Genomic DNA, 20,676 nt, shown 5'->3' with positions numbered 1-20,676 from the left:
TCAGTTTGCTGAGAATGATGGCTTCCAGGTTCATCCATGTCCCTACAAAGGACACAAACTCATCATTTTTGATGGCTGCATAATATTCCATGGTGTATATGTGCCACATTTTCCCTGTCCAGTCTATCATCGATGAGCATTTGGGTTGGTTCCAGGTCTTTGCTATTGTAAACAGTGCTGCTATGAACATTCGTGTGCATGTGTCCTTATAGCAGAACGATTTATAATCCTTTGGATATATACCCAGCAATGGGATTGTTGGGTCAATGGAATTCCTATTTCTAGGTCCTTGAGGAACTGCCACACTGTCTTCCACAATGGTTGAACTAATTTACACTCCCACCAACAGTATAAAAATGTTCCTATTTCTCCACATCCTCTCCAGCATCTGTTGTCTTCAGATTTTTTAATGATCGCCATTCTAACTGGTGTGAGATGGTATCTCAATGTAGTTTTGATTTGCATTTCTCTGATGACCAGTGATGATGAGCATTTTTTCATATGTTTGTTGGCCTCATGTATGTCTTCTTTTGTAAAGTGTCTGTTCATATCCTTTGCCCACTTTTGAAGGGGCTTGTTTTTTTCTTGTAAATCTGTTTTAGTTCTTTGAAAATGCTGCATATCAGCCCTTTGTCAGATGGGTAAACTGCAAAACTTTTTTCCCATTCTGTTGGTGGCCGATTCACTCTAATGATTGTTTCTTTTGCTGTGCAGAAGCTGTGAAATTTGATTAGGTCCCATTTGTCTATTTTGGCTTTTGTTGCCAATGCTTTTCGTGTTTTGGTCATGAAGTCCTTGCCTACACCTATGTCCTGAATGGTTTTGCCTAGATTTTCTTCTAGGATTTTTATGGTGTTAGGTATTATGTTTAAGTCTTTAATCCTTCTGGAGTTAATTTTAGTGTAAGGTGTCAGGAAGGTGTCCAGTTTCTGCTTTCTGCACATGACTATCCAGTTTTCCCAACACCATTTATTAAACAGGGAATCCTTTCCCCATTGCTTGTTTTTCTCAGGCTTGTCAAAGATCGGATGGTTGTAGATATGTTGTATTGCCTCCAAGGCCTCTGTTCTGTTCCATTGATCTATATCTCTATTTTGGTACCAGTACCATGCTGTTTTGATTACTGCAGCCTTGTAGTATACTTTGAAGTCCGGTACTGTGATGACTCCTGCTTTGTTCTTTTTGCTTAGAATTGACTTGGCTATGTGGGCTCTCTTTTGGTTCCATATGAAGTTTAAGGTGTTTTTTTCCAGTTTTGTGAAGAAGGTCATTGGTAGCTTGATGGGGATAGCATTGAATCTGTAAATTACTTTGGGCAGTATGGCCATTTTCACGATATTGATTCTTCCTAACCATGAACATGGAATCTTTCTTCATCTGTTTGTGTCCTCTCTTATTTCGTTGAGCAGTGGTTTGTAGTTCTCCTTGAAGAGGTCCTTTACATTCCTTGTTAGCTGTATTCCTAGATATTTTATTCTCTTTGTAGCAATTGTGAATGGCAGTTCATTCTTGATTTGGCTCTCTTTAAGTCTGTTATTGGTGTATAGGAATGCTTGTGCACATTGATTTTGTATCCTGAGACTTTGCTGAAGTTGTTTATCAGTTTCAGGAGACTTTGGGCTGAGACGATGGGGTCTTCTAGATATACAATCATGTCATCTGCAAATAGAGACAATTTGACTTCCTCCTTTCCTATTTGAATCCCCTTTATTTCTTTTTCTTGCCTGATTGCTCTGGCTAGAACTTGTAGTACTATATTGAATAGGAGGGGTAAGAGAGGGCATCCTTGTCTAGTGCCAGATTTCAAAGGGAATGCTTCCAGTTTTTTCCCATTCAGTATGATATTGGCTGTTGGTTTGTCATAAATAGCTTTTATTATTTTGAGATACGTTCCGTCAATACCTAGTTTACTGAGGGTTTTTAGCATAAAGGGCTGTTGAATTTTGTATCACTTCTCTGCATCACTTGCGATAATCATGTGGTTTTTGTCTTTGGTTCTGTTTATGTGGTGAATTATGTTTATGGACTTGCGTATGTTGAACCAGCCTTGCATCCCTGGGATGAATCCTACTTGATCATGGTGGATAAGCTTTTTGATGTGCTGTTGCATTCAGCTTGCCAGTATTTTATTGAAGATTTTTGCGTCTATGTTCATCATGGATATTGGCCTGAAGTTTTCTTTTCTTGTTGAGTCTCTGCTGGGTTTTGGTATCAGGATGATGTTGGTCTCATAAAATGATTTGGGAAGAATTCCCTCTTTTTGGATTATTTGGAATAGTTTCAGAAGGAATGGTACCAGCTCCTCTTTGTATGTCTGGTAGAATTCGGCTGTGAACCCGTCTGGACCTGGGCTTTTTTGGGGTGGTAGGCTCTTAATTGCTGCCTCAACTTCAGACCTTGTTATTGGTCTGTTCATGGTTTCAACTTCTTCCTGGTTTCGGCTTGTGAGGAGGCAAGTGTCCAGGAATTTATCCATTTCTTGCAGGTTTACTAGTTAATGTGCATAGAGTTATTTGTAATAATCTCTGATGATGGTTTGAATTTCTGTGGAATCTGTGGTGATATCCCCTTTATCATTTTTTATTGCATCAATTTGGTTATCCTCTCTTTTCTTTTTTATTAATGTGGCTAGCAGTCTGTCTATTTTGTTGATCTTTTCAAAAAACCAGATCCTGGATTTATTGATTTTTTGAAGAGTTTTTTGTGTCTCTATCTCCTTCAGTTCCTCTCTGATCTTAGTTATTTCCTGTCTTCTGCTAGGTTTTGAGTTTTTTTGATCTTGCTCTTCTAGCTCTTTCAATTTTGATGATAGGGTGTCAATTTTAGATCTCTCCTTTCTTCTCATGTGGGCACTTATTGCTATATATTTTCCTCTAGAGACTGCTTTAAATGTGTCACAGAGATTCTGGTATGTTGTGTTCATTCTCGTTGGTTTCGAAGAATGTCTTTATTTCTGCCTTCATTTCTTTGTTTATCCAGTCAACATTCAAGAGTAAGTTGTTCAGTTTCCATGAGGCTGTGCGGTTCTGAGTTAGTTTCTGAATTCTGAGTTCTAACTTGATTGCACTGTGGTCTGAGAGACTGTTTCTTATGATTTCCGTTCTTTTGCATTTGCTGAGGAGTGATTTGCTTCCAATTATGTGGTCAATTTTAGAGTAGGTGTGATGTGGTGCTAAGAAGAATGTATATTCTGTGGATTTGGGGTGGAGAGTTCTGTAAATGTCTATTAGGTTTGCTTGGTCCAGGTCTGAGTTCAAGTCCCGGATATCCTTGTTAATTTTCTGTCTGGTTGATCTGTCTAATATTGACAATGGGGTGTTAAAGTCTCCCACTATTATCTAAGTCTCTTTGTAAGTCATTAAGAACTTGCCTTATGTATCTGGGTGCTCCTGTATTGGGTGCGTATATATTTAGGATCGTTAGCTCTTCTTGTTGCATTGATCCTTTTACTATTATGTAGTGTCCTTCTTTGTCTCTTTTGATCTTTGTTGCTTTAAAGTCTATTTTATCAGAGATGAGAATTGCAACTCCTGCTTTTTTTTGCTCTCCATTTGCTTGGCAAATCTTTCTCCATTCCTTTACTTTGAGCCTTTGTGTATCCTTGCATGTGAGATGGGTTTCCTGGATACAGCACACTGATGGGTTTTGGCTTTTTATCCAATTTGCCAGTCTGTGTCTTTTGATTGGGGCATTTAGTCCATTTACATTTAGGGTTAATATTGTTATGTGTGAATTTGATACTGCCATTTTGATGCTAGCTCGCTGTTTTGCCCATTAGTTGATATAGATTCTTCATTGTGTTGATGCTCTTTACCATTTGGTTTATTTTTGGAGTGGCTGGTACTGGTCGTTCCTTTCTATGTGAAGAGCCTCTTTCAGGAGCTCCTGTAAAGCAGGCCTGGTGGTGATGAAATCTCTGAATACTTGCTTGTTTGCAAAGGATTTTATTTTTCCTTCACTTATGAAGCTTAGTTTGGCTGGATATGTAATTCTGGGTTGAAAGTTCTTTTCTTTAAGGATGTTGAATGTTGGCCCCCAGTCTCTTCTGGCTTGTAGGGTTTCTGGCTGAGAGATCTGCTGTGAGTCTGATGGGCTTCCCTTTGTGTGTAATGCAACCTTTCTCTCTGGCTGCCCTTAGCATTTTCTCCTTCATTTCAACCACATTATTCTTTTAAGCAATGTACTTCATTCTAACCATTTTAGTTATAAATTTAAGAAAATAAGTTTCACACTGTTTATATTCCTAAATTAGAGGTAATATGGTAATCGTTTAGGAATACTATTATACATACAAGTAAAGCTCTATTTATTAACGTCCTTGGGAACATTTGTCCCTATACAAGCTGACTTTAGACTGGTGTGTTTTTATATTATTAGATGTGATTTTTCACTGCGTTTCTGTATTTTATTGTTCAGGTTGTCATCAGCCCCCGCTTTTCATTGTCTTCTGCTTGCCTGCATCATCAGCCCTTTATTGCCCTTTCTGTTTTACTACCTCAACTCAATCATGAGTTTAGATTACTAATCTTAATAGGGTTGTGTGTGCAGTAAATGTAAGTAAATATTGTGTAAACAATTGGCGTAAAAGAAATACACAAACTTTGCTGCATGGACAGTGTGGTATTGAGGCTGGTTTCACCCAGGCCTTTTTTCTTCCCTCCTGCGCCATGCATCTTCAGCTCTCTCCTGAGTGGGAGCAGAGGGTCACTTTGAGAGTGAATAATCTCTGAATAAATGGGTTATGATGAAGGTAGAACTCTAATTGTCTGCTATCTGATATCCTTTGGAATGTTTCAGAGTCTCAAATGCCACTTAAGAAGCATTGATATAGAATCAGGTCTATGTATGGGAGATGGGGCAGAATTAGTAAAGTACCATTAACCTTTTATAGTAGCCAAAGAAAAATCACACCATAAAATGTGAATTTAAATGCAAAAGCCTCACTTCTTGTGACATTATGATTTTCTGTGATATTCAGTTTCTCCTTAGAAACTATATGTCCAAGGGAGACCAGGAAAGGGAGAGAAAGGGACAGAGAGAGACAGAGAGAGAAAGGAAGAAAGAAACAAAACAATGCTGTCAGTAAAATATGTAAGACATACAAGACATGTATTCTCAACAGGAGTGCAAATTGGCTCTTTGGAGGAGGTCAAAAATCTTATCATTTTAATGTATAAAGTACAGATATATGTATAGCACATAAATAGATATATAGCATATTTGTGGCATTAAAATTTCATAGAAGGTGTCATTAGAAAAACATGTTTAAATAAACTCAGTGGGGAGTGATATGAAAAAGCTGAGAAACACTGTTGTGAGACATGAAATATGAGAGTAGCATAATGAAGGATGTGGTGCTGGCAGACATGGGCAGGAGAAGCAGGACCTGTAGGCATCCATATTTGCGTGTTCACCAAATGGTCCTGTCTTGCACTCCAGCTTCCTTTCATTCAGTAACCTGCATGGCATCCTTTTTGCTAGCTGAACCACCTGTATTTCCTCAAGGTGGCATTCTGTTTCTTGCTGCTGAGCCTTTTCACATGCTAGTCCTTTGACCTAGGATTCTCTTCTCTCCCTTTCTCACCTACTAACCCATTCTTAAAAATCCAACTCAAGCATCATCTCACACTAGAAATTTTCTAGATGTGTGCAAAACAATAATAACAAAAACAAGCAAAACTAAAGGAAGAAGGATCAGTTGATAACAGGCATATTGTGTCATTTAAGGATGCTGACTTTAAGCAGAGACCTGAATGAAGTGAGGAAGACAGCCATATGAATATTTATAGGATAAATGTTCCACATGAGAAACAAATGCCCTGAAAGCAAAGCAAGTTTGTCAGGCTTGCGAAGGAGCTCAGTGTAGCTGAAGCCAGCAACAGAGAAGGAAAGATACAGAAAATTAGGTTGGAGACGTAAGGAAGCATCATATGATACAGGGCATTGTAGTGTTAGGAATTTTCTACTCAGTGTTGTGGAAAATTATTGGAGTATTGACAGCTGGTTGTACCATGGGCTGATTTATGGATTTAAAGATTCCTTTTGGCTACTGTATGAAGGATTGATTGTACAGGCACAAAAATCAAAGCAGGGAGGCCAGTTAGAAGTTAGTTAAAGAGTGTAATGAAAATGATGGTCACTTGGACTAGCATGCTAGCAACCAAATAGGCAAGAAATGGCCTAGAATTAATTCTATGTGCCCTCCATTCACTGGACACAGAAATCAACTCCCAAAATTGCAAGTTCAAATACACAAACTGCTAGAAACCTTGTCCAACTACCCTAGGTTGATTAGCATTTTCTTTCTCAGGACTGTGAAAGCTCTTTGTATATTCTTTCATTATTGCACTTTGCTCATTCAATTATAATAACTTATGTCCACATCTGTCTATACCATGCCACCAGCTTACTGAGTATTTTGTATTTGTCATCTTAGCATCCATAAGGCCTAAGATAGTATGAGGCACATGGTAAAAATAGTCAACATCAACAAGATTTTACAATTTTCTGAGCATTTTATAAGGCTGTTTCATTTGATACAACAAGGCAATGAAGTGGATATTCTTATTATTGCATTTTCAAATGGGGAAACTGAAGCACTGGGAATTTAAGTGACTTGTCTAAGTCCATACAACTAATAGAAAATGGTGCAGCAGTCCTCAATTTCATCTCTCTAAAGATAGAGACTTCACTTTTAACCATTTTACAATTCTGCCATAATAAATGTTTTGTTCTTGAACCAGAGAGAGAGAGAGATCCTGAGTTAGTATGAAATTAAAATTAGCTTGGGCAGAATTATCAGTAATTATAGAAAAATCTACTTCAGGCCTTAGTGATACATCCAGTGTCTCTACACTATAGTTTTTCTGGCATAAGAGGCACTGGTTTGGGTTAAAATTCTCTGAGGTTGAGGCTCAAAGAGTACATTTCTGGGGTAGTTTGGTCTCAGCAGGCCTTCATGATGCCTCAGAGTACAGCACACTGTTTATTATTTTTAACTAAAATTTGCTGTCCTTCATCTATTGCTGAAAGTGCTACAGACCTATAATGGGTTTAATTTTTTTTTTTTAGTCTGGCTTACTTTCCTAGTCATAGTGATAAATCTGTACTCTTCTATTCACCCGAGTGTCCTTTGAAATGATCACTTGTGCTTTTAATAACTCACTAGATATGAACAAGGCATAAGGCACAACCCATTATTGGATACTGCCACCTCAGACCATTTTTGGGACAAGACAAGGTGTAAATGAATAAACAAGTAACCAACCAAACCCAGGACTTTGGCTTCACTATCACAATGTGCTGACTAAGCTTCATAACCGCCAATGTGAAAACACGTTCCCAAACAAAATGCATGGGAAGAACCCCCACTAATACCTGGGCTCAATCAAGAGAAGCAGGAGGATTTTCTAAGCAGGCAGATCGCCTTTCTATCTTCAGACTGATGGAACACAGTTAAAATTATTTAGCATAAGGATTCCCTTCATTCCTTTCTATCACGAAAAAGATGGATGTTTCTTGTTTCATCCCTTTGTTCCTTTCCTTTGCTGACACTGGATGTTGAGCTTCCACAGAAAACTGGGCAAACGAGGTGCATTGCATTTCTCTTTTGGCTTACATTATGCTGCAAAGACAGTCTTATTCTTTTCACCTCTCTTTTTCCCACCCACTCCTCACTTGTGACTTCAGAAAGCCTGCTGTCTTTGAATCTAATCAAGCCTTCTTGAATTATTCGCAACCACTGTGGCAAACTTTAAAATATAAATAATATCAGGGAAACTGTAATTTTTAGGTCCTCAGAATTAGAGGGCTCATGTTTACAGTCTTTATCATCCTTTCAGCACACTCCAAAGTCATCACTGGCTTTAAAGAGAATGCTGTGTTTGCAGATCCCAGAGGTAGAAGGTTACTGGGTTATTATGAAAATGAAGAAAAGCCCCCTCACCAAGGCCAATGTGCCACAGCTTTTTATAAGCATTGGGTTTTGAAAGTGGGATCTTGTGGCATCTCATATTTGCATCATGTAATTTTTTTTTTTTTTTTTGTAACAATCAGGCTATTTTTGGTCAATGAGACATAAAAAAAAAAAAAAAAAAAAAAAAAGAACAGAATAAAAGAAAGAACAGCACCTAAGCTGGAAATGTACCTACTCACAGCAAGAGCCAGCAGGGCTGGTCTTGGGCATGTTGGGACATTGGTGAAAGCGTAGCCCTCAGCTCTACTGGCTTCTCTTATTAAAAAGTGCCTTCCTTCACCTTCCTCATTCCAGAGACAATTTTTTTCCCATTCCCCAAGCTTTCTCATTTCCTGAACAAACCTCTTTGCAGAGTCAATAGAAAATGTGGCAATGTGTTATATTGGAAACAGTACTCAGTGTACATACAACTGATTCCTGGTCTCAACTTCACCATTTATTAGCAATTTGACATAGGGTAACTGGTTCAACTCTGACTCTTCTTAGTTTCCTCATCTATAAAATGGGGATCTCTTCCCAATACACTTCACAGACTTATCTTTAGGGTCAAGTAAGAAAACTACAAGTGTTTTCTATGAAATCTAAACATTGTACAAATAGAAGGCATGATTAATTTCTGTTTTATTATCTTACACATGGATACTGTTTAATGGATAGTGATGATTGCTAAATGAAAGCTTGTCACTTGACAAATGCTATCATTCTAAGAAGGATTCATAATTTCACGAGTAAATCTGACATATTTGGAAAGGAATATACTAAAGTCATTCTTTTTGCAGTCAATTGAATAACCAAATTTGATCATTAATATCAATTATTAAGTAACAAGGGGTTGGTACACTTTGGGTAACTATAAACAGGAGACCAATCTGGCCATTTTAATTGAAGCAATGCTGAAGTCACTTATGGTTCTGTTGCCAAATGGTTCCAACCTCTTATGGGTTCCTTACTTACTAGAAATGCTGGAAAGTAAAATGAAACAACAAATTACATTCTGAGATTCCCTTGGAACCGGGCAGGTGTGTAGCTTAATGTGACAATCAGATGAACCCGCAGTTAGATTTGGACATAGACATGAGTGCATGAGAAAATGGACACATGCCGTGTGGCAAGTACAGTGGTGAAAGCATCTGGGTATTTCAGGGTTAGCCACGGCAGAGTTTTAGCCTCCAGTTACTTGACTTGCTTGAGTCTGAATCTCAAAATGACTAAGAAATCACTGTTTTTGATGGAGGCTACCTAGAAATGACTAGGTTATATTTTCCTCAACTCTAATGGTAAATAAGAGTCAGACATTATAGCAAGAAATGAAAAAAGTAAAATTATATTTTTGCTTAGCAAAGCTTGTGAGTATGAAAATCTTGTTACATTATCTGTCTTGAAGATGGCTCTAGTTCAATACATGTAGATCAATGACATTTTTTAGCAGGCTATATAATGTATACACACTTTTTTCTTCCTACTTAGGCACCTCCATTTGTCATTGAAAACTTGGAAAGAATCATTTTTAGAAGCTGCACAAGATTCATTGTATGTATACACCATGATTTATGGATCCACAGCTCCATTTTTACACATTTCTGTAACACAGTTTTTGCTATACTAAAAATGCTGTACTAAAAATACTTTTGACATTTTTAATTATTTCCTACAAAATATTCATAATTAAATTTTATTTCACTTCCATATTCTATAAGATTTCAATTTTTTTAAGAAAAGCTTTCTAAAGAATATTCCTTATACTTACAATCCATTTATAAGAGAAATTGGAAATGAAGTGTTCCACTTTTATAGCACTCTCTAATATTTTATATTTTTATATTTATAGTTTATAATAGTTTATATTTATCCAGAAAACCTTTTATTTACCATTTGTTCAACTCTGCTGTAAATGAGTTCAGAGAGAACAAAAAATCTGTAAACTCTCTCCTTGCCAGCTGCCAGGAGCAGCTCAGGATTCTTACCCTCATGGGCCAGGGCCCATGGTTAAGGTTTCACTTCCGAGTCTGCCTCCCACCCACCCACCCTTCTGAGAGGCTCCACCCCAAAATTAGTTGGTTGTGGCAATTAGACATTGAAGGATAGAAAGGTCTGCAGGGGAGGAAGGGAAGGAAGTAGAGGAGAGTTAAGGAGAAAGAAGATGAGGGGGCAGGAGAGAAAACAGTGAAAAAGGTAAAGAGGTAGGAGAGGGGAGAAGTAGGGAGGAGTTCAAAACAAGCTGCATCCAAATATTGTTCTCAGATTTTTAAATTAATCCTATCTATTATTTAATACTTTTAAGGAGGTATTAAAAAAAAAAAAACATTTAGGTCTTTTTGTTTGATTGGTTGGTTAGTTTCATTTTTGCTTGTTGTTTTAATCCTTTTTTAAATTCTAAGGGCTGTTTTATTTCCCTTTTGTTGCAAGGACTGCAATCTTTCTATCAATGGCAAACTGGAGATTTTCTTTCAGATAAAGCATTTCTGCCCCTCTTCATCTTCTTTAGTTTCCCTGCAGGCAGGTGGAATGGCCAGGCAGCACTGGTTGTGCTCATGTCATCACTGTCATGTTGATAATCCATTCGCTTGGTGAGTGTCTGACTAGGCATAGTAACACCCTGACCTAGCAGCTTCGCGACGCCATTGCACAGATGCTAACTGGCTCATAGGGAAGAGCAGTGGTCTAGAGCTGCACACTGAGCTTTGTTTTCTCTTTTTGCATGCATTGAATAATTAAGTGAATGTTCTTTGAAGTCAAGTTATAAATGGTTCAGATTTTGGGTCGTTTAAATTATGAAATATTTTTTGTCACTTCTAAAATAAGAATACTGATGTTTTAATTTACAGTAGCATGAAATGCCAAAAATCATATAGGAATCAGTAGATGGAGGCCTTTTATTCTTGGAGCTGCACTGGATTTGGAAGTGGGGGTCTGTGCAGGAGAGAGGGGCCAATAGAAGATGAAAGGGTCAAGAGCTTTGCTACTCTACTTTGCTAACAAAAGAATCCCAGATTTTGACAATTCTTTCAAAATCAAGACATGCTGACTTAATGAAACTGATTCATGCAGCACTCTTGGGCATTTAATTCTTCATACTATAGACACAATTCTACATGCAACTTTTTATGTACCGAAGGAGAAAATGTTCCTGCTTATTTTTTATATGATATTTCTAATTATGTCATTGTTAGAAATGCCATGGAATTCTATTTTATTTTCTTATGGTCTGATAGAGCCTTAATATGAAAACAACATTGATACCATGAAGAAATAAATGAGTGACTTCTTTGTGAATTAAATATTAAAAATCTTGAATTGTATAAGAGTTATGACACAGAGAAGATTAAATGTTCAAAAGAAACACTAGTTCTTAAAGTATGAAAAAAGGGAAATATTCATGGATTTAGCTCATATGAACATGTTTCAACCTCTGAACTTATAACATAGGCAAAATATAATTTCCATTGGTTGATATGCCTTATAACTGATTTTTTTTTCTATTATGATGTAAAACATCAAAACCCACAGTCACTCCTTGAATATGCTGTTCACAATTCTGGCTTCATCACTCAAAGCTTTGAAAACATTTTTGTAATAATTGCTTTTCCTAAGAATCAGAGTGACCTAACAGCTTGCACCATGTACTCCCAATCTGCTGCTTTTTGAATGTGTAAAAGATTAGGTTCTCCTCACTCCTCAAGTAATGAAATCTTTATTTTCATCAATGATCTTTTTTTCATAATAATTATCTGCAAATTTTCTGCAATGTTTGTGACTAATAATAACCTCCTTTACAAGAGGACCTCTCTGTTTTCTGTTTTTTTTTCGTAACACCATATTATGCTAAAATTCTTTTCTCTTTTTTGTTTTTTTTACATATTTTAAAACTGTTGTTCCAGGAGAGTGGAAAAAACATTGGGCAGGACATTAAAAGATCTGCAGTCAAATCCCAGTCTTATTATTTACAAATTGTGTGACCTTAGGGAGGTCACTCCTTCACCTTTGATCCATCCTTCCTCTACTCATGCATAACATGGAGATAACTATAACTGCTTTATCAAAGAAAAAAATAATGTAAGTTAGAGTATGTTGTAAATCACAAAGTGATTTTGAATCTAAGGTAGTATGTGAGGGCTCTTCTTTCTCCTGTCTCGCAACTTTGAGCATTCCCCTTTACCTTATCTTCTCTCAAAGTCTCTGTATTGATGACAAATTACTCTAAAATCCTATTGTGACTTCTGTTAATAGTTTCAGGCACCAACTCAGCTGTCTAGACGTTATAAAATCCTCAACGTCCTGGAAATGTTTTCTATGTCTTCACATGTCTCAGACCAACCAATCAGTATAAAACTAGGGAGGTTGTATTTGCTCACTCATAATTTAAATAAAACCTCAATTTAATGCATCACATCTAGCCATTTTTCCCCAAACCTGGATTTTCTTTCCCTAAACTTTCCCATTTTTCAAAATGTCACCAATACTCTGAAGCTACCTGGGAATCCAAGTTATTGTTGTTCCTTTGTTACCACTCTCAGTATTCAGTCTGGCACGAGTATTTTTGATTCTTGCTTTTGTTTCTTTCGTGTCCCTCTCTTTCATTCAAGTTTCCTACCAGCATCCTGGTTTAGATTTTTATTACTTCCTGTCAAGACTATTATAATAGTCCCTTGGTTTACTTCCCCAACCGCAAGTCCTCTGTAATCCATCTAGTACCTTGTTGCCAGATTTTTTTCTGGAAAAAAAACTGTAAAACCAGGGTCTGAGAGTGAACACCTAGACAAATTCAGACTTGTCTGAGTTTGTCTGGTGGTTACATAAGGAAATTCAGATCTTCAAAGGGTCCGTCACCTGAAAAGAAGGGAAATTCTCAATAGTTGTGATAGGCAGCCTCTAAATTGGCCCCTGTGATCTCTCCTTTCTAGTATTCATGCCCTTATGTAATTCCCTCCCCTTGAATGCAGGCTGGACCTACTGATTTGCATGTAACAAACAGCATATGGCAAAATGAGATGTCATTTCAAAGATCAATTTACAAAAAATAAACTATGATTTTCCTCTTGCTTGCTCTCACTCACTCACTCTTTTCCTCACTTACTCTGACAAAAGCCAGCTGTCATGTTCAGATCTATTGTATGATAGGCCAATGTAGCAAGGAGCTGGTGTCTCTGGTCAATAGGAGACCTGAGCCCTGCCAACAGCCATGTGAGTAAGCTTGGAAGTAGATCCTCCCCCTGTTGAGCCTCGAGATGACTACAGTCCTTGCTAATACCTTAACTGCAGCCTTAGAAGGAGCCCCAAGCCAGATGACCCAGGTATGCTATGCCTAGATTCCTCACTGACAGAAACCATGAGATAATAAATGCTTATTGTTTCAAGCTGCTAAGTTTCAGGATAATCTGCTATGCAGCAATAGATAACTAATACAACAGTTTAGTATATATAAATGTATCTTGCTTTCTGGCCTTCTACTTATCCCCTACAACTTGTGGTCAGAGCCCAGGGAGCAACGGGCTGTGATAATAATTTTCAACAAGACTCTGAGGAGAGAGAACCTGTTATTTCATGGACCAAGTAACAGAGTGGGAGTTATCCAACTTCAGCAAAGGGAGTAGGAGGAGCTGAGTGTTATGGCCACCAGAAGTACATTTAAAGCATGAAAGATGACCATGATCTGGGTGCCACAATGTCTACACCAGAGATGACAGGAGATGTCTTAGCAATGGTGCAGGACACTCATAGCCACTGGTAAGGTCTATCACAGGGAGTTGGAGGGAACACCCCAGAGTCTTTCTAAATGAGAGGAAAGCTGATACCAAAGCCAGAATGCATCTTCTTTGTTTCTTTTGTACTACTGAGGCCTCATTAATCTTCCATGTAGGTGGAGGTGTGGGAAATATGAATCTTACCTGTTTCCATCATGTCACCTCGCTATTCTTTGTGTCTACATTTGAACATTCCAACATTCGGCTTCTACTTCTGTTTTGTCCCATCTATATTCAAATGGATTTGCTCACTTTCTCATAATGCACTGCATTTACTCAGCCTTCTCACTGAATATAATTGTCCTCTCCCTCCTTAATGCCTATCAATGTTCAAAGTACAAGGGAAGTCTTATCTTACTTTCCATATATTATGCAAAACTATTTCCATGATTTCTCTATGAGTATCCATCATGAAATTATGAAAAAAAAATCAATCTATCGATTGAGTGTAATGTAACAATTTATTTAGAGCATACCTAGTATTGGTTGGACATTCCCAAAGATGCATAATATATCTATAACATGGTCACTGCTCTTAAAGTCTTTCAATTTTATTATAAAAAGAAAACTTTCTCCTGTGAAGCAATCAGAGAACATAGATATCAGCCTATCAGTGGTTCTTTTAGAACAAGTCAAATTGCTATTCAGAGTTGCTTGCCTTTTAAAAGAAAATGAGGTTAAGAAATAAGATATTAAAACGTTTTTTGCTATTTCCACCCTCACCTTGATATTGATTATAAAAGGGAACTTCTGGGTTGTAGTGGCAAAGATGGTTGCCTGGAAGTTGGTCTCTGCTTGAAGCTGATTAATGAAGTTATTCCTGGTGAGACATTCATTTTACTGCTCTCAGCTATCTGTCACTAAATCCAGACATTTGGATCCCAGAAAGATATCTTGAGGGAATAAGAATAATGTCAATAAACTAACTAGACCGACATATAAAGTTCCTGTTGTAACTAATTATGTGATACCTGCTAACACATTAATACACTCTGTTTCCTAAGCTCCCCTCTTCAACAGGTCCCATATGGTTTAAGAAGCAGAAACCCTGCATTCCTTAAACTTATTTCACATGATGGTTTCAATCTATCACCAAATAGTTCTTTCATTGCTTATAACTTGCCTATCATGCTTATCTCTGGAAAAGAATATAATTTTGTTGGGGAATAATTACAGGTTGTTAATCATTGTATTCTAAATAATATTTTAAAACATCACTGATACAATTGTTCATTCTAGTAATGTTTACTGTCCTCAGCTATTTACTCATCAAAGATCAAGTGTCCATTACTTGAGAGCATGAGCAGAACCAACCAAGAACAAAGAAGATAGTGTTCACCTTTATGTTTTAAAATAAGCTAACAAGTTAACTAGAGATGGTCAGGAAAACAAAGGCTTCCTGTAACAGCCTTGCACCTGGGACGGGAAAGTGTTCCCTAAAGCTCCCTTTTAAATACAAAAAAATCATAGAGCATAGAAATTTGCTGCAAGCTGCGGAAGAGAAAGGACAATCATTATGATTTTCCTGAAGACAGTGTTTTGTCACACAGGGGATGACAGCCTGGAGAGTGATCAGAGAAGAGTCTGTGAGGTGAACGTGGTGCTTCTGAGAAGGGCTTAGTTTTGCCCCTCTTCTAGAATGGAAATCTTGATTGGGAATAGGGAGGGAACTAGGGGCAGTGGAATCTAAGGGGAGATAAGATTTATGCCTCACCTCCCAACTGGCAACCAATGACGACATGGGATAGCTGTTACTGAGTAGAAACAGCAGAGAGGTCTCATGAGTATCTGCTCTGGGTTCCCCAAGTCAGAGAAAGGTCCAGAATTTCACCCCAGGGAGGATTTTTTAAAATGCCAAGAAGGCATGCATATTGGAAGATTCTTGAGATGAAGATGAAGAGTGTAGATGTTACTACCAGAGGCCACAGCAAGGACCACAGACATCAGAGGCAACAACTGCTGGATATATTTGGATGACTTGCCCAAAATACATGTAGCATCCACTACTACAAAGTATTGTAAAGACCTTTGGGGATAAAATACCCCAGGGAGGCCAGAGAACACCCCAGGATGGCATGTGTCAGTTAACCCTCTGAGGCCATGAGGTTTCAAAATTTCTTGATGTTCACATGTCTCTGGCTGGAAGACAAGGAGGAAAATGGGAGGAAAGAACTATGAAAAACTGAGTGTTTTTCCCAATACGATGATCTAATCTGGGAGAGACACATTTTCAAAAAGAAAATTCCCTTTAATTAGAAAAATTGGCCTAGCGCAGTGGCTCAGGCCTATAATCCTAGCACTCTGGGAGGCTGAGGTGGGCTGGATCACTTGAAGTCAGGAGTTCAAGACCAACCTGGCCAACATGGTAAAACCCTGTCTCTACTAAAAATACAAAAATTAGCCAGGCACGGTAGTGCATGCCTGTAATCCCAGCTGCTTGGGAGGCTGAGGCAGGAGAATTGCTTGAACCCGGGAGGTTGCAGTGAGCTGAGATCCTGCCACTGCACTCCAGTGTGGCCAACAGAGCGAGACTCAGTCTCAAAAAAGAAAAAATTAAAATTAAGGACTCTCATGTCCATCCTCAATCCCTCCAGTCTTTACTTATCTATGGAAACAAGGTCTTCAGAGAGAGTTCGGTTCAGTTATACAACACTAGCACTACATCTGAATCATAATGACTATAAGTCATGATGACTTTATCTGACACTCCTTATGTCTAGGTCTTCCTTTCCAAATGTTTTTGAGGAAAATGAGCAACATATAACATCCTAAGTTTTCATGCTTCGTTCCGAAACATAGTTTAGTGATATAGTAAGACTCATCATATATTTTGAGGAGTCCAAAAACTTCAGTTGAGCCAAACATAGGGGTAATGATTTTCTAGGTTAATGAAAAGAGGGGCTTGGTGAAAGTTGGCCAACCACTGATCACATTATTTCCAAATTTATATCATATCCAAATTCATAATACTGCTGGATGCTTCATGTGGGGAGGAGTCAGGGCACTTAAAACACACTGTAATAAATGCTTGTTTTAAAATACCCCAGATGAAGATGCACTTTTTTTTTGTTAAGCAGTTTTATTTATTTCTTTTAAAAATCAGAGTGGTGAGGAGACAACCAATAGATATGGAAGTCCTTAGGTGATGGTCTTTTGTCTATTAAAAACGCAGGGAGGGGAGCATCACACACTGGGGTCTGTTGGGGGGATATAGGGAAAGGACAGCGGCGGGTGGGGAGTTGGGGAGAGATAGCATGGGGAGAAATGCCAGATATAGGTGATGGGGAGGAAGGCAGCAAATCAGCTGCCATGTGTGCACCTATGCAACAATCTTGCATGTTCTTCACATGTACCCCAAAACCTAAAATGCAATAAATAAATTTTAAAAAATCTTTTTTATAATATAGTAGTACCCATTGTTAGTATAGCTCCTTGCTGAATAGAATAAAATTCTATGATACCCGATAAAAAACAGATAGCAACTCCTAGGAGTTTTGTGGAAAGCTCAGTCATTCTTTCTCCGTGTGCTGGAGAAGCTGCTTTATGGTGATGAATGTAAGGTAGCTCAGGTGACTCACTGAAAAGAGTAATTCCTTACTTTGGCCAATGTATGTAAACTCTTCTACAAAATCTTAAAACATTTCTCCTCAGACTCCTCAAAATAATACTTTATTTTGAAATTATTTTATTTTTAAAAATATTGACAAAAACACAACCTGTCCCATTTTACAGATTTGAAGGATAGAAAATGGAGTTTCTTTCTCTTCTAGCATTTGAACCCACCCCCACTGCAATGTTCTCCTAAGCCTCTTTCTCTTTGAGTGGTAGCAAGTCTGCTTTGCCTTCAACTATGCAAAAACGTCAACACAATCATTTCCATTTGAATTACCAAAACTGTACCTACTTCTCTCAAGCAAATGAGCCCATGTATTGCTGGTAACACCCTTCACCTCTGTATTATAAATGGTAGGGAATGAACAAACAGACTGGCTGGTAAAAACTGCCTCATTTAAAAAAAAAAAATCCAATTTTCATTTCAAATCTCCTACAACAGTATATCAAGCCATGTCTGAACATGCAATCCCTATGAACACAGAACACTTTAGAGGAGCCCTCCAAGACATCACTGAGAGTGCCCTCAAAACCCACCAACTTATACTGCTTCTGGTCTTAGACAATCAGATTCTTTCTGATTATGGATGAAGGGAAACTGTGGTACTCTCCAGCAGAAGCTCTCAGCAAGTAGGAGTCGTGACAATTATTCACATGGCCAGGCAGCAGTAATACTGCAGAAAAATGTAAGCATGACCTCACTGTTGTTTAAAAGTCACATATGCCTAGAAGGCATTGTAATTTTGTACATAATGAATGTCAATTGACACTTGCTCCATAGCTTATGAAGTTTTCAATTTGGCTAGTTATATTTATTTACACGATATAAAATAAGGTTCTTAGAGCCATTGGTAAGTAAAATCCAATTCTCATACTCCCTGTATTATAATCATCACTGTTGTACAAATAATTGTAAAGGGGCTATTTGGATACTCAAATAAAAGGGGATATTTGAATACTCTGCAGGCAGAGCCACAGAAATAGCCACAGAAACAGCAATTCCCCTTGTAAATGAGCTGTGATTTAAAAATTGAAATCCTAGTAGTGAATTGTCTCTTATACCTCCCAACCACAAAGTCAGAGCCAAAGGGTGAAGATAACTGGGTGTCAAGCAAAAGTGTTCCCACAGGTTGGATATTGTCAAATAAGTAACACAACCAACGAAGCACCACTTTCATTGTGTGTTTACAATCATTACATTCCAATTTGGTGATATAGGATGCATTGAAGACTTTCCCATTATTTTTGTAAATAGTATATATATTACAACCAGCGCTTTCCTTTTTTTGCTGGCAGAGAATACTTAGAAACAGTCCTTCCACTGAAACATTATGCTGAGAAGTTTGAGCCCTTGAAAAGGTCAAATCAAGAGCAGCATCTGTCTGTGTACAAGTGGCAATTAAAGACTGGTCACTCCTTTGTTCTCTTCTACACTTTTGCTAGTCTTTTAGTAATTGTATTTTTTTAAAAACAGAATACACATTTCCAACTCATTTAAACCTAAATGATAATAATATTATTTAAGATGGTTTTCCCATTAGTGTCTTAGAACCAGGGATTTGAATTTGGATCATTATAAATAATTTTAAGCACTCACTTCTCCCTATGTACAAAGTTTCAGTTACTTCAAACATAGTAAAAACATTTTCATAACCCTAATTTTACTTGTTAATACATTAATCTGGTGTCAGAGCTTGCCAAATTTAACTATAATTTATTCAGATTTTCATTGATCTTTTCATGTGCCCAACTGAAATAGACTATGAATTTTAGAAACAAAAAAAGCAACTGCACTATGGAAAAACAATGACATTTAATAAAAAGAATGTTTTCCAACTTCAAGCTTTGGATTGACATCTAAACTTTACATCAGAGAAATAACCAGTGTTATTTAACAAGTTTTGTTTGCAATTGCTATGCAATTTGATAGTTTAAACTAAAAGTTTACTGTTTAATTTATTGTTCTATCAGTGAAAACTCTTTATTTCATGAAAGATTAGACATGTGACCACTCGAAAAAGAACTAAATGACTCCACAATCATTCATCAGTTAAAGGCCTTCCATCTGCTTTAAACTGTGTTGAGATTCTTAGCTACTAAGAGTTCCTAGCTATTTTATTTTTCCTGCAACTCAGAAAAGCCCATTGGTGTTTTTCATAGCACAACTCAAAAAAACCATAGTAGTTTAGGATATGTCTTTATTTAAGCATTGATAACTTCAGTGTAATAATTATACTGATGTTTTTCCAGAACTCTTATGTGGAGTTTCAAATGATTAAATGTCAAATCTCTCTAGGATTTCCATGTTGCTATTCTCTAAAACATCATATGCTGAACATAGTGATGTCTATATCTACATAAAAGATGATTATGCAAGGTATAACTAGCATGGTAGCCCCATGAAAACTCTAAAAAATAAACCCAACTTACATAAAAGTGAAATTATAAAAGATTATTTCTTCTGACATCACACAGAAAGAATATAGATTCTTTTCCAGTTGTCGTTTTTCAACTGGAACTTTATATTAAAATGCTTAATTTCCAAAAATGCAAGTGCTAGAGATAGTTAATCAGAACCTTTGCAGGGCAGGGGGGAGGGGGGTGTCCCGGACATCAGTATATTTTTTCAAAGCATCCTAGATGATTTTCATGTGAAAGCAAACTATCAGGAGCTTACAGGAAAGACAATTTGAAATGAAACACAAGCTGGGGTAAGTTTACAGCTAACACAAGCTCAATGCAAGACTCTGACCACAGTTTCAGGAGTCTGGGTGAAAGTATGTCAAAATTGGTTTTAATGCCTACAGCACTGAGTCTTTTCTTTGACGCAGAAAACTTTAATAATAGTTTCTCCATTTCTTTATAGGCTTAATTGTATCTTAGGCTTGACATAGGCATTATTTAGTTCACAAACATTTATTGTGTTCTAGGCAGTCTGCTAGGCACAAAATGACCTAGAGTAGAGAAAGCCTATCCAGGTACCCATAAACCATTTATACCAAACAACTGTACTTTCCAAAACACATTGACAATAATAATCACATGGAATTTTTTTCCTAGGTAATTAATTTTTACAATGGTAACATTGCTACCATTCACTATTCTTACAATTCCAGTGTCTATGACAACTAGAAGTGGTGTGATTTTAAAAAGACAAACAGGAGTCCACTTACAGGAGGAAAACCGTCAGTTTGAGAGCTTAAAATATAACAGCAAAATCATAAGACACTTCACATAACCACACATACAGGTAAATATCTTATAGTAGTCATAAATGAAGCAAACTTCTGCGGGGCAAAATAGGGAGAATAAAATCAGTAAACCCTTTATGCTTGTTAGGGTGACACA

The sequence above is a fragment of the Sapajus apella genome, unplaced genomic scaffold (assembly GCF_009761245.1).
Source record: "Sapajus apella isolate SASKATOON/1434 unplaced genomic scaffold, GSC_monkey_1.0 scaffold7, whole genome shotgun sequence".
NCBI lineage: Eukaryota > Metazoa > Chordata > Mammalia > Primates > Cebidae > Sapajus > Sapajus apella.
The sequence above is the reverse complement of the archived record's forward strand: the minus strand, read 5'-3'. Positions refer to the sequence as shown.